General features: G+C 46.5%; 1 long non-coding RNA gene across 1 annotated transcript in view; it reads left to right on the top strand.

Annotated features, from left to right (window-relative positions):
* The first annotated feature begins 374 nt into the window (after window positions 1–374).
* Window positions 375–12291, top strand: part of LOC147217780 (uncharacterized) — a 124327-nt gene continuing 112410 nt past the window's right edge. The window contains exon 1 of the long non-coding RNA XR_015108869.1: window positions 375–632. This is a non-coding gene — a long non-coding RNA (uncharacterized LOC147217780). The remainder of the gene's footprint in view (window positions 633–12291) is intronic.

Genomic DNA, 12291 nt, shown 5'->3' with positions numbered 1-12291 from the left:
TGAATAGAAAGGGAAAAGGAGGGAGGGAATATGTGTTTGATTCAAAGAAAAAAAAAAAGTCAATTCTGTCCCCCTTTTCTTTGTAGAACATTTAGCTCTGACCCTCCCTTGCCTTCTCTCCTCCCTCCCACCGACCCCTCCAACCCCCCCATCCCCCCCATCCCATACACAGACACACAGGGTCCGGCAGATCTGCAGGATATCACGCCAGCCAGCCTTTTTTCTATCTCCTGCACCGAGATGCATGCTGCCCAACATATATCTCCACTGTATAGTGCGTGTATGTGTCCACACTGTTGCAACAGGCAGACACCGAGGGAGGAGAGAGGGAAATAGGGAGGGAGAGTGACAGGAAGGGAGAGAGGGAGGACGAGTGAAAGGTAGAGTGAGAGTCAGACTGAAATAGGAAAAGGGAGGGGGAAAGCTTTATGTGTTGGTTACATGTTTATCATGCAGTGAAAAATATCAATTCAGATTAAAAAAAAAAAAAAAAAAAAAAAACAGAAAAAAAATTCAGGGTTGGGGATAGCATCGGGGTATTTCCCATGTTTCTGGTGAACTAGTCAACATAGCTGCAGCTAAAGCCCTGACCAGACCTCTACTTGTGCTGAGCAGGCTGGAGGCGACCCAGGGTAAGTTATGGGCTTTTTCTTTTTTTTTTTTTTCCTCTCTCCTCCCTTTCTCTGCCTCTCTGTGCTGCTGATTACGACGCTACTGATTGATTGGTTAGAGGCTGTGGATTATCACGGGCCGCTCGTCACCAGGTACCTGATGATGAGAGGAGAGAGAGAGACGGGGGGGTGGAAGGGGGGGGGGGGGGGGTGTTGGGGAGGAGGGGTGGAAATTAGATGAGCATGGCCGAGGCTCACATCCCCAGATCTGACTAACTCTCTTTCTGATTTCTCTGTTTACTCTGCCATTGCAGATTTGTATACCGCATGTGCAGGGTGGTGTTGGGGAGGTGAGGGGGTGGGGGTATTTTGTGCATTTGTGTGTACTTGTGCATCATCTTGACGTGCGTGCGTGTGTGTGTGTGTGTGTGTGTGTGTGTGTGTGTGTGTGTGTGTGTGTGTGTGGTCCCGCTCGGCACACTTTGCCAGCCCGCCCGCCTTTTTCCTCAGTCAAACCGACGTGTGCTGATGAGGCTATGAGGAGGGGTTTGCTGATGAGGGGAAGCCAGAGGGACCTTTTTGTGAATATGCAGATGAGGGGCATGTGTAAACAGGAGGGGGCTCGACGTGAGAGCGCGCCACGCGTTTTACTGTTTATATGTTCTCCGTGGGGAGCCTGATCCTCAACAGATTGCTGGCGTTTGGTGTGATTTTGCAGCTGCTTTGTTTGGGGCATTCACTGATAAAGATAGAGAGAGGAGAGAGAGAAAGAGAGAGAGGGGAGGGGGGCATGGAGGGCAGGCAACATTAAAAAAATACAGTTAAAGAGAAAGGGAGGGAAAAATGGTAGAATAGCTTTAGGGCATATTTTCACCCCATTGACAAGATGTGATGACTGCTGTTTTGCGCCTCGCCTCCTCCCCCTCACCTCCCCAGACATTTTTCTAAGTCATTTGCATGTCAAAGCAGCGGAGGCCACCGCACAGATTAGTATGAGATGACATAATGATGTAATGAATTAAATGCTCCTGTTCAGCGGCTGCACTTTGCATTGGAAGGAGGCGAGGACAGGTCTAAAAAAAAAAACAACCCAAAAACCAAGGGACAAGTAATAGCGAAGACCGGCATGCTTTCCTGATGAGTTTTCCTCAACACTTGTCTTAGAGGGAGCTGATTGAAAATAACCTTGCATTCTTGATTTGATTATGATATTGAATTTGGATGTGATCAGCTCCCTGGTGATGATTGCAGGTGGTTAACCCCTGGCGGTGTCACCCCAAAACCCCACAACTATCTTTTTTTTTTTTTTTGCAAAAATAATATACAAAATCTTTAATTTCATTTTCATGCTCACAAGTAGCCGGCCTTTCTGAATTAGTTTTTTCTTTGTTTTTTTTCTTTGTTTTTGTTTCTTAATCATGAAATCGAATTTGATTTTAAATTGAGATCATCTAATAATTCTACTTGCCGTTTGTTTCTTTTTTTAATTAAATGAATGTAATTTCTTGTGTCTTCCAAAAAAGAAATCTGCTTTTGGATTTTTGGTTGTTCACACACGCTTCACACGGTAGATTGTTTCTTCTCCTCTCCGTCTGTCTGATGTGACAGCCTTTCTTTATCTCAACTCATTTTTAAACAGTATTTCTGACTCCTCCAAACGCCCGCCGTATCCCCACATTGATTTGCTTACTTTTCATCTGAGCCGTCGTAAAAACCGGACAGTGCCAACGTGTGGCAAAACGCCCGTGGAGTTTAATATCGATTGACGCTCTGCCTAAAGCAGCGTTTTTATGAAGCTAAAAAAGACCTGAGACGCCACGCCTGGGGGTCTCGCCGGAAAAACACCTACTGCGTGACAAGAGCTGAAGTATGTCACTCTTGTCATCTCACTCCCCACCCGTGACAGATCCACAGACGCCACCAGCAGCCCGGGCTACCTATTTGGGAGCTGAGGGCCGGGGGTTTTGTGGAGATCCAAGCTTTCCATTATCAGCTAAAGAATATAAATGGTTCATTATTTTTTTTTATTTGTATTATTATTATTGTTATTATTTTGGTAAAGCATTTTAAGTGAAGCAAAAACGCGTTATGACATGTTGTCATAATGGTATGTCTGAACACATGGCCGCTGAAATCTACTGGATGTATTTGCAGATACTGGCGGATTAGCGTGCAGAATACAATGTTTAAATTTATTCCCCTGATTTATTTGCGAGCGGCCCCAGTGTGGCCCTGCAGCCGTGTCCAGGCGGGTGTGGCCGTGTGGAGTCAGCTGGCTGGTGCAGGGGGTAATGAGTATGCACTGTGACAGCTGGGATAAAGTGTATGGATGTGTTTGGTGGGAGTAATCAGCTGCCGACTATGGGGTTCAAGGGGGTGATGTGAGGCTTTATGACTGCAGAGCTTACGGACACGCACACAGCGCGCACACACCCGTGCACGCGGAAGTCCGCTGGGACTGCATGCTTCACCTCACCCTTGCACCGCTGAGCGTATCCGGAGCTTCACAGCTAGCGTCTCCCTTTTGCCCTAAAGTGAGAATATATTTTTCAGCATGCGGCACCAATTCTCTGCCACAATTACTATTGTTTTTCGTGTAATACCCCATCTATTAATAAGCAGGATATATAAGTCAACATTCATTTGTACTAAAACTTTTGTTGCACACCAAGAAATAAAACATTTACTTTGTATATTTCTTTTTACAGTAATGCAGAAATATAAAGCTGCATTTAGTCAATGAGGTGTTCCACTGCACACTCCAAAATATCGAATATGCCATATTTTTAACGCACGCCGTCCCAAAAGCTGAAGAAGAAAAATAAGAAGATGACATTTCATGTGGTGTTTTGTGATCGCATTAGCGGGTATGTGTATTAAAAAAAAAAAAAAAAAAAAAAAAAAAAAGATTTTCTGTGATATCAAGCGTCTCAGTTGAAGTTATTCCAGCCCGTGGCAACAGCGCTTTAAAAAAATAAGGTTTAAAGTCGACTCGGCTGGTCAGTGAAATTGAACACAGGAATAATTGCATCAAGGAAAAAAAAAAAAAAAAATCAATATTGATCACCTCATACACAAGAATGCAATTTGATTTCCCAGATTGCTGGTGTAGTGCTATGCGAGGCTGTCGGTGGCGATGGGTATTGATGATTTATTTATTTATTACCATCTGGGTGTTTGTGTTTACCCGGTGCAGGGAAGTGGGACACGGGGAAAGTCTGTGGTCTTTAAAACATTATGGTCTGCATTTAGGGCAAAAAAAGGAAAAAAAAAAGTTTGCTTGGGTGTGGATTTTTTTTCTGTTTTTTGGTGGAGGGGGGCGAGCCGCAGCAGTCGTCTGCCTTCGACTCCCGGCCCCGTCACTCCGGGCTGCAGTTTTCCTCAGCTCTCACAAGTTCTGTATAGTCAATGAGAAGGATAGGCGGGAAAGAGGATTATTGGTATTGATCTACCCAGGGGGATCATTAGGCATCACTATCAATTCACAGCTCCGAGCGCACAGCGCCAGCCCGCACAGACATTGCCAATTTGTCCCTATTAGAGAACCCGGTTTCTGCGCGAGGCTGCTCAGGCCTCGCCGGAGTGCCACTAGCCAGGAGCCGGCTATGGGTTGACCCCGACGAGTTTGTCTTCCAGCTCCGGGCTGAAACGCCCGCCGGATGGGAAGACCTGATTTATCATCGTGCGCAAACGCGGTGCTTAAAGAAATTGCACACTCAGATATTTATTTAGAGACACCTTGCACTTCCTGTCCGTAGCTTCTCATATATTTTCCCTGTATTTACAATGGGGTAACTGGCACTACATTACTATACTTGAGTAAGACCCACTTACCCATGCACGCCAGCTGTTCCACGTCTTGATCGGGTGTTGGCATGGTCTTGATGATGCGGGAGGCTGCATCTCCGGCTGTGAGTGCACGCCGCCGTGCGTGGTCAGCGCGGAAAAGCGTCACTATAAGACCGCTATTAAATATGAACACAAGCATGTAGAGTCATCTTCCACAACCTTTTAGATATGTATTTTTCATCTTTCACGTCAAGTGAAGTTCCTGGCCCCAGTTAGCTTCTGCACTTGACTGGTTCCTTATTGATTGATAATCAATTGCACATATATCTTGTCAGAAATATAAGAATTCCAACAGAGGTTACTTAAAATATGCGATGCTGTTTTATCAAGACAAGGTCAAAGAATTAGCAAATAAAATAGAGTGAAGCGCCTATTAAGTTTTATTTGTGCACACGCTTTGTCTAAATGGACACGCACACACACACACATGCACACACACTCAGTGAGTGAGGCAGACAATCCTTTGGTCAAACCTTACTTGACCAAGCAGGTCGGCGAACAGCAGGTGATCATTTTCTCATGCCCTTTGACCTCTTCCTCGCCTGTTTTCTCCGCAGCTCGACAAAAATCCTAATCACACAGAGAGCGTGCGCTCACACACACACACGCACACACACACATACATACACACACACACACCACCCACGCTGATTGTACCTACAGTGCAGCAAAGTTCACTTAGACACATTATACACCGCATATATACACATACTCTACAGACACAGAATACTTTTGACTCTATAAACTGCGCAGGGCTTTGTGGAGACAGTGTCACTCCACCCTGTGGGCTATTAAAGGGTAAGCTGGGTGTGAAGGGCATCCGACAGAAGTGCTTCAATAAATTATCTTCAACATGAGCGGTATTCATCTGAGCAAACACGTCGGCATCTCAAACGGCCTTGCACGACACCGCTATCGGAGCAACACTAAACGTTTTGGGAATCCGATCTGCCGCTAAGGGAGCCGGTCTGGACCCCAAAAGTCCAAATTCCCACGGCCGTCACATCACTCTCACACATCCTTATTCACAGGCTATTTGCAGGGCGCCGCGCGCCTCTCTAATGCTAGGTCACTGACCACACAAACATCGTATGGAGCCAGCCGAGTTTCACCCTGCCCACTCAAACGGCTGCGCTCCATCTAATACGACCTGGAAAGGTTCGTAACCATAAATCAAAATAAAACGCTGTGCAAAACTGAAGCTTTTTTTTTTTTTTTTTTTTTTTTTTTTCTTTCTTTCACTGTTAAATTCCATATGACGTGTGCACGTGATTACAGAGCTGTGCCTCCGCCCGGATCGGAGCTCACTTGCCGCTCAGCCGCCAAGAGAGGGCAGTGTGGCCTGCCAGAGAGAGGGAGAGAGAGGCTGCAATACTCGGCTGGGGTACCGTGATCACCTGACTCAGTTGCTCACTAACACGGACACACACGCAAACACACACAAACGTTGTCCCGTATTGGGTTCTAAGGCACCGAGGTGACGGACACAGCCTTTTTCTCTTGTTTCCACGGAGGTGCGGAGGAACCCTCTCGCACAGGTTCTCGTTAAGTTCCTCCTCCATCCATCTTTCATTTCTATCGACACCAGAAAATGAATATGTTGGATTCAACTTCCTCTTGTTCTGTAAATCATTTATTCCGGTTTTTCTTTACTGTATATCCAGGCTACACACACACACACGCACACGCACATGCACAAACGAGTGTTTTTATTAAATTGGATTAAAAAGTCAACATGATTGCGTGCAGCTTTATTTTGGGGTCTCTATTATTTTTCTGCTGTGGGCAGCGGAGGCAGACTGTCTGGGAGTAATCAGATAAAAAGAGGAATCTTTTATGATCTTTCCAAATTTTACAAATGAAAAAATAACGCCGAAAACAGAGAGCCGGCGGGACACGGCCTCGACGGAAAGGCGCAGAAAACGGACGGTCGTCGGCCGACGTCTCTGGAAGTAATTCAACATCCTCTCAACATGCATTTGTGTCATGTTGCGTGCTCTGTTGTCGGGGAATGTAGGAGCGCGCACGGGCGCTCTCCGGATGAGAGGGAGAGGTTAGGTTCAGTCAGGGAGGAGAGGAAAAGAGAGGGAGAGGAAAAGAGAGATGGATGAGGGCGGTTCAGAGGCCCTGGGTGTTTTAATTATCCCGTGCTCCGTCGTTCGGTCAGAGCTCACTATCTTTCCCTTTGCTTTTATCCCTGTCTCATGATTCGAGCAGAACCTTTATCCTTAAGCCCTCAGCTCCTCTGGCCAAACAAAGAGAAAATGGAGGACAAAGAAGGGGTTTTACGGCGGTAACTATGCCACATTTACCATTAATATCCCTCAATCTCCTTTTTTTATGTAGTGCAGAGCAGAGCAACCTCAATAAAGTGACCCCGGTGAGCTACTGGGATGGAGGATCCTCTTGCGCGAGGGCAGAGGCGGTCTAGTTCTGCTCAAAAGCTGAAGCCAAGTGCTGGCAGCGTCCTGAACAAGTGAGGTGAAGGAGCACATTTTTTATCTTCTTTCTCTCCGCTTTTTCTTCTTCTTCTTCGTTTTTTTATTTTTCGTTTTTTTTTTTTTTTCTCTGCGAGCAGAGATCATCGAAATGCCAAGCGTTCCAGTATCACTTGTTTGTCTGATAACACTATTGGCTGAGGAATGGTTACTGTGGACGGGCACCACCATCACATGACCTTGCTAGTAGAATGTTGCAGAAGCACAAGCGTTAACGCGTCTATGCAAAGCGTCTTGTTCAGGTATCCGGTACAGAATACAATAGTCTTTTTTATTTTTATAGAAGAAAGCAGTCTAAATTAAAAAAAAAAACAAAAAAAAAACCTTATTAAAAATTCACTGTTTTTTAGGGATGAATGAATTAATGTGCATTTTAAATACTATTTTTTTACATATTATTTGTAATTAGAATATATTTTTTTTAACAAATGCATCATCTATATTTAGCAAAATAATATGTCAGTTTGTGCTCAGAAATCCCATTGTTGGAAGGAGGGGAAGGAGGAAGACGAGAGAGAGACAAAAGACTCCTCTTCCTTTTCTCCTGCTGTATACCCAGTAAATATATTATTTGTTTGAAAGAAAAGAGTGCACAGAGCAAATGTATTTATCAGGGTGCGCATGAAGGCCCGCGTGTGTGTTTGTGTGTATGTGTGTGTGTGTGTATTCTGTTTATCCTTAGTGTGTATGTGCTAGTCTGTAATTTTCTGGACCATACTGTATCTCCATGACAACATGGTTTTGATGTGGGTTCCCTTCCTGACATTTCCCCATTTGGGGCTGAGGGGGGGGGGTTGAATTGCCCTACCTCTCTTTCAGTCAGCATGTCACATGAAAAAAAAAGGTGTTGGGGGGGTAGTGGGGTAAAAAGGGGGTGTGCATAGGGGTAGGAGGGGGGTTGATGGGTGGGTGGGGGCAGTATGAGGAATCTAATGGGCGTCTGGTCTGATTGTCCTCAGTCGTGGCATTAGAGACAAAGCAGATGAATTGTGCAATGGATTCGAAGAGATTGGAGACAAGTGCATGTCAGCAGCCCCTCCATCTCTCCTCCCTTCCACCCCCCCATCCCACCCCCACCCCAACCTCCAGGATCCCTCCCTCTCCATCTCTCCTCTCTTTTTGTCTGACATCCAGAAAAAAAAAAAAAAGGCAGGCATGACAGCAGCGCTCTGCTTTGGCAAAACATTAAAAATAAAATGCAGTCCTCACCCGTCTCTCTCTCTCTCTCTCTCTCATACGAGAGATCCTGGCTGACGTCCTGTGCGCCGATGCCACGGTGATGGAGAGACGGAGCGTGACGAATGTACTCAACATTAATCGCCGAGCAAAATATCGACGACATTTTGATTCACGCCGTCTAAATTACTGGAAATGAATGATAGCATTTAGACAAAACACTGAGCAAGATAAAGGCACTTATCTGATCAGCTTAAAACGGGGAATCTGATGGACCTTTTCCCCGAGCGGCGCCCCCATAGTGTTTGGTTGGGATGATACTCCGCCATCAGCTTCCGGCTTCGCCTCGACGCGCCGACTTAATGTCCGGCCCCGTGTTAATCCCTCTCGCCGGTCACTAAACTCCGGCGAGGCGACGCGGGCGGCGTGAAGAACTTCAAACATGCCGCCGCCACTGCTGTCCAGAAGCTTCAAGGCGGACCGGCGATTCTTTTTGTGCTTTGAAAAACACAGAAAAGCCCGTCCCTCTCGTAGCGGCCTCTCCGCTCGGTTTCGGCGAACGATTGTGATTTCCGGCGTCGAGCTGTAAATTAAAAGATCACACGCTCCGCTGCACTAAAGCTGACAGATATTTTGCCTTGGAAAGTTCAAAAAAAATGAAACGGTTCACATCTTTTTTTCCATCAAACCTATTAAGACACGTGTTATTATTATTTAATAACCTTCCAGTAGATATGTCCAATACATACATCTATCCAAATAAAAAAAAAACTCGTGTCATTACGTGCGGAAATTCTTTTTATTTTTATTTATCTTGTCCTAATACATCCCCATTATTGAGATGGATACGCAGAATATATTTTCATTTCTATCAAGTGACCACCTTGACGGGTCGGGCCTGCCAACTTTTGTTTTGTGTTGACTGCATTTATTATTCATCTTTACATCACTTGTATTTTAATATGAATAATGGAAGAGGTATCAGAGGAAGAGGAGGGATGTGAGAGAGGGGTGCCACACAGCATGTGTCCTTGGCTGTTCTCCGGTTCTGCACTCGTCAGAGGCAGAGGCAGGTGGGGCGGGGTGGGGGTCGTAGGAGAAGAAGGAAGAGGAGAAGGAGGAGGTGGAGGAAGAGGAGGAGGAGGAGGAGGAGGGCTGCTGGCCTCACGGTCCGCCTGGTGCAGGGCCAGGATCCCGTGTCCCGCTCTCTCTCTCCTTTCTCTCCACCTCTTTCTCCCTCCTTGCTTACCTGGCTGGCTCTCTTGTCGGATTTAATAACAGTATATAAATCAAAAGCCTCCTGTCAGCCACACAGCCTTCATTAAATTCAAATGGGGAACGGGTCTCTTTGGATCCAATTTTAATAAAACCAGGTAATCAAATATGGGTTTAAAAATGGGTCATCCTTTCGCAGCCACACACGTCTGGTTGCCATTGGTTTCCCCGTGTACACATTTTACATTTCAGCCAGGAAGGCCGCGCTTGATACACACCACCTACCGCAAACACTTCCTCGGAGCGTGCCAGTATATTTTATAGAGCCGTTGTACTCTAACATAATGAAAGTACACCTACAATACAACAATTGTGTTTAGTTTCATAATGACACACATTCCTTCCATTGTATTTTTTTTGTGACAGTTTTTAGAGTTGATGTTGTCCCATTTGGAGCGCACATACAATGGTGTTTAGAGTTGGGAAATAAGCACGGCGTACTTCAGTTCGGCGAACCCAACCTGCGTTTATGTCGTGAAGTCGTGCTCGATTTGGAATCAGCCCTTTTTAATCCGACCCTCCGATTGTAAGGAGAATATGTATTTACCCATCAAAATGAGAGAAATTAACATGCGATTGACTGTCAATGATGGCAAAGTCCTGGTGCGAGCCTCCATGTGTGAAGCTGCGTAGTGAAAAAGGAAACATCACCGTTAAACTGTAAACGATGCCTTTACTTGGGAGAGGAAAACCCGCTTGCTGGGTACGGCTCGCGAGCAGAAGAGGGCACTATGAGTTGCGGATGTGCTTCCTCCTCCTCATCCTCCTCCTCCTCCTCCGCGCCCCCTCTTTTTCCCTGCATCTCATCTCCCTGCCTCCGTCCTCCTCGACGCGCGCGCACTGGCTTTGCTCTATTCTTACAACAGTGTGTGCTTCTGCACCGCAAAGCCCGATAAACACGAATCCGATCCCGGAGACCCCTTTTTTTTTTTTTTTTTGGAAGTTGTATTTAGAAAATCTCGTGAAACAAATGGTGGGCGGCGGCTGAGTCTACCTGCGCGCACACACTTCATATTCTGTGTACTCCCCCATTACAAAACAGTATTTATTTTATTCATATTGAGTACCTCCTTCGCGCGCATCTGGTCTCCCAGCAGGATACAGATGAGTCCCGTATCGAAAGATGTCGCATCCACTCTTAAAAAAAAAAACATCACGCGCAATAGTCCCCTATAAAAGTTCAAGATGATTCTCCTTCCTCTGTCTTTTTGTGAATCTTGCCTCCTCTTTTGTTGGACAGGAGGACACGCGGCCATCCCATGATTATCTGCCCTCCCGTCAGATAATCACGGTCATCTGTGCCTGAGCACTGTGTCCTCCGCAGGTCGCCGTTCCCATCGGCCCCCGGTGTGTGTGTGTGTGTGTGTGTGTGTCCTCCCCAGTCTCTGTTCTTCACGCCTCCCTTCCTGTTGCCATCGCGGCCTGCCATGTTAGTGTGGGCTCCCGCTGCTCGGCCCTCTCCTTCAATAAATCTTCATACGTGTTTGAGGGAAGGTGGAAGGCGCGGGCAACAATAACCGCCGGTACTCTCCATCAAAGGGTTATCTAGCTTTCACAGGCCCCGCTGACAGACGGCTCTCTGACACCGAGCAGAGGCCGCGTGCTGTGTCTCTGACAGGTAAGAGGCCCGTCTCTGGACTCAGGAAAGGGTTTCATTTAGAGGAACTAAAGGAAGAAAAAAAAAAAAAAGTCTTTGGAGAAGTTCAAACATTTAACATTTTCAAAAGTACAAAGGAGAAATAAAGGATTATCGCTTCCTCTCAAGTGTATGTTTGTTTACATCGGGAGCATGCGGGGCGTGAAGCGCGATGAGCCACGATAGTGACGTCTCGGCTAATTGTGTTTACGATTGTGAGAAAGTGACACGCGTTTGAGGTCGCAGGGGGGGCTTTTCCTCCCGTCCTTAACCCTTTTCCAGCCCTCCTGCATCTTCCCTTCTGCCTGTGGCAGTCGGCTAATATCATATTAACCTAGTCTTGCTGCTCAAATCCTGCTTCTTAATGTAACCCCCCCCCCCCCCCCCCCACACACACACACACACATAGGAAGTACTTTACTCAGGATGGTTTCTCTGGGAGTCTCAGAGGCATTTGACCAGGTGTGTGTGGCATTTCTCCATATTTCATTCCAGCTTTGTGATTTTTTGATGTTGGGCTTTTTTTTTTTTTTTTTTTTAGTTCTGAGGGAAGCAGTACACGCGTGTACTTTTGCACTTGGCATGTCGGCGCGGAGTGTGTACATTTGAGGAAAAAGGGAAACGTGAAATTCAATGCGGAATGAATTATGGAGCATGTATTTTTACCTGCTGTGTGTTGTTCAGGCCGCCTGCGCGAATGCAATTCATGTGCTAAAGGTGCCAAAATAAAAACAGGAAGAACCGTGGCGCGTTTCAGGCGCGACGTCAGGTACGGCATGGGCTGCCTTACAGGACTGACGCCTCTGAAATCCGCCATTTTCTCCATTCCCTTTCAACCCCCCGAAAAAAACAAACCCCCCATTCCCCAGCTCAGGTGCACCTTCCCTGTTTTTAGCATCAGGATTTCAAGAGGAGACAAAACTGTGAGGAGCAGCAGCCAGATATTGGGTTTTGTCGGGGAGTGCCGCCGTGCTTTCGAAGGTAAATTGGCGTTGTGTTTAGAGTCCCATTCCCACTTGTCTGCTCTCCGCGTGGGGTGAGCCGCGGCACCGGAAATAACCGCAGATTATTGCCGTCGCCTCGCTTTGTGGAGTAAAGAGACCAGGTTTGATCAAGTGTTTCAGCCGCGCGTTCGATCGGAATCCTTTCAGGACTTCCAAGAAACAGGAAGCATCCTTGGCTTTACGGTTCGACCCGTTTCCCCGCCGGTGCGCTTTTTACCAAACATCGTGGACTTGATCGCCTT

The sequence above is a fragment of the Fistularia commersonii genome, chromosome 27, assembly GCF_037954325.1.
Source record: "Fistularia commersonii isolate RoL2024-O1a breed Wild chromosome 27, RoL_Fcom_v1.0, whole genome shotgun sequence".
Classification (NCBI taxonomy): Eukaryota; Metazoa; Chordata; class Actinopteri; order Syngnathiformes; family Fistulariidae; genus Fistularia; species Fistularia commersonii.
This window is presented reverse-complemented; position numbering and strand designations above follow the sequence as displayed.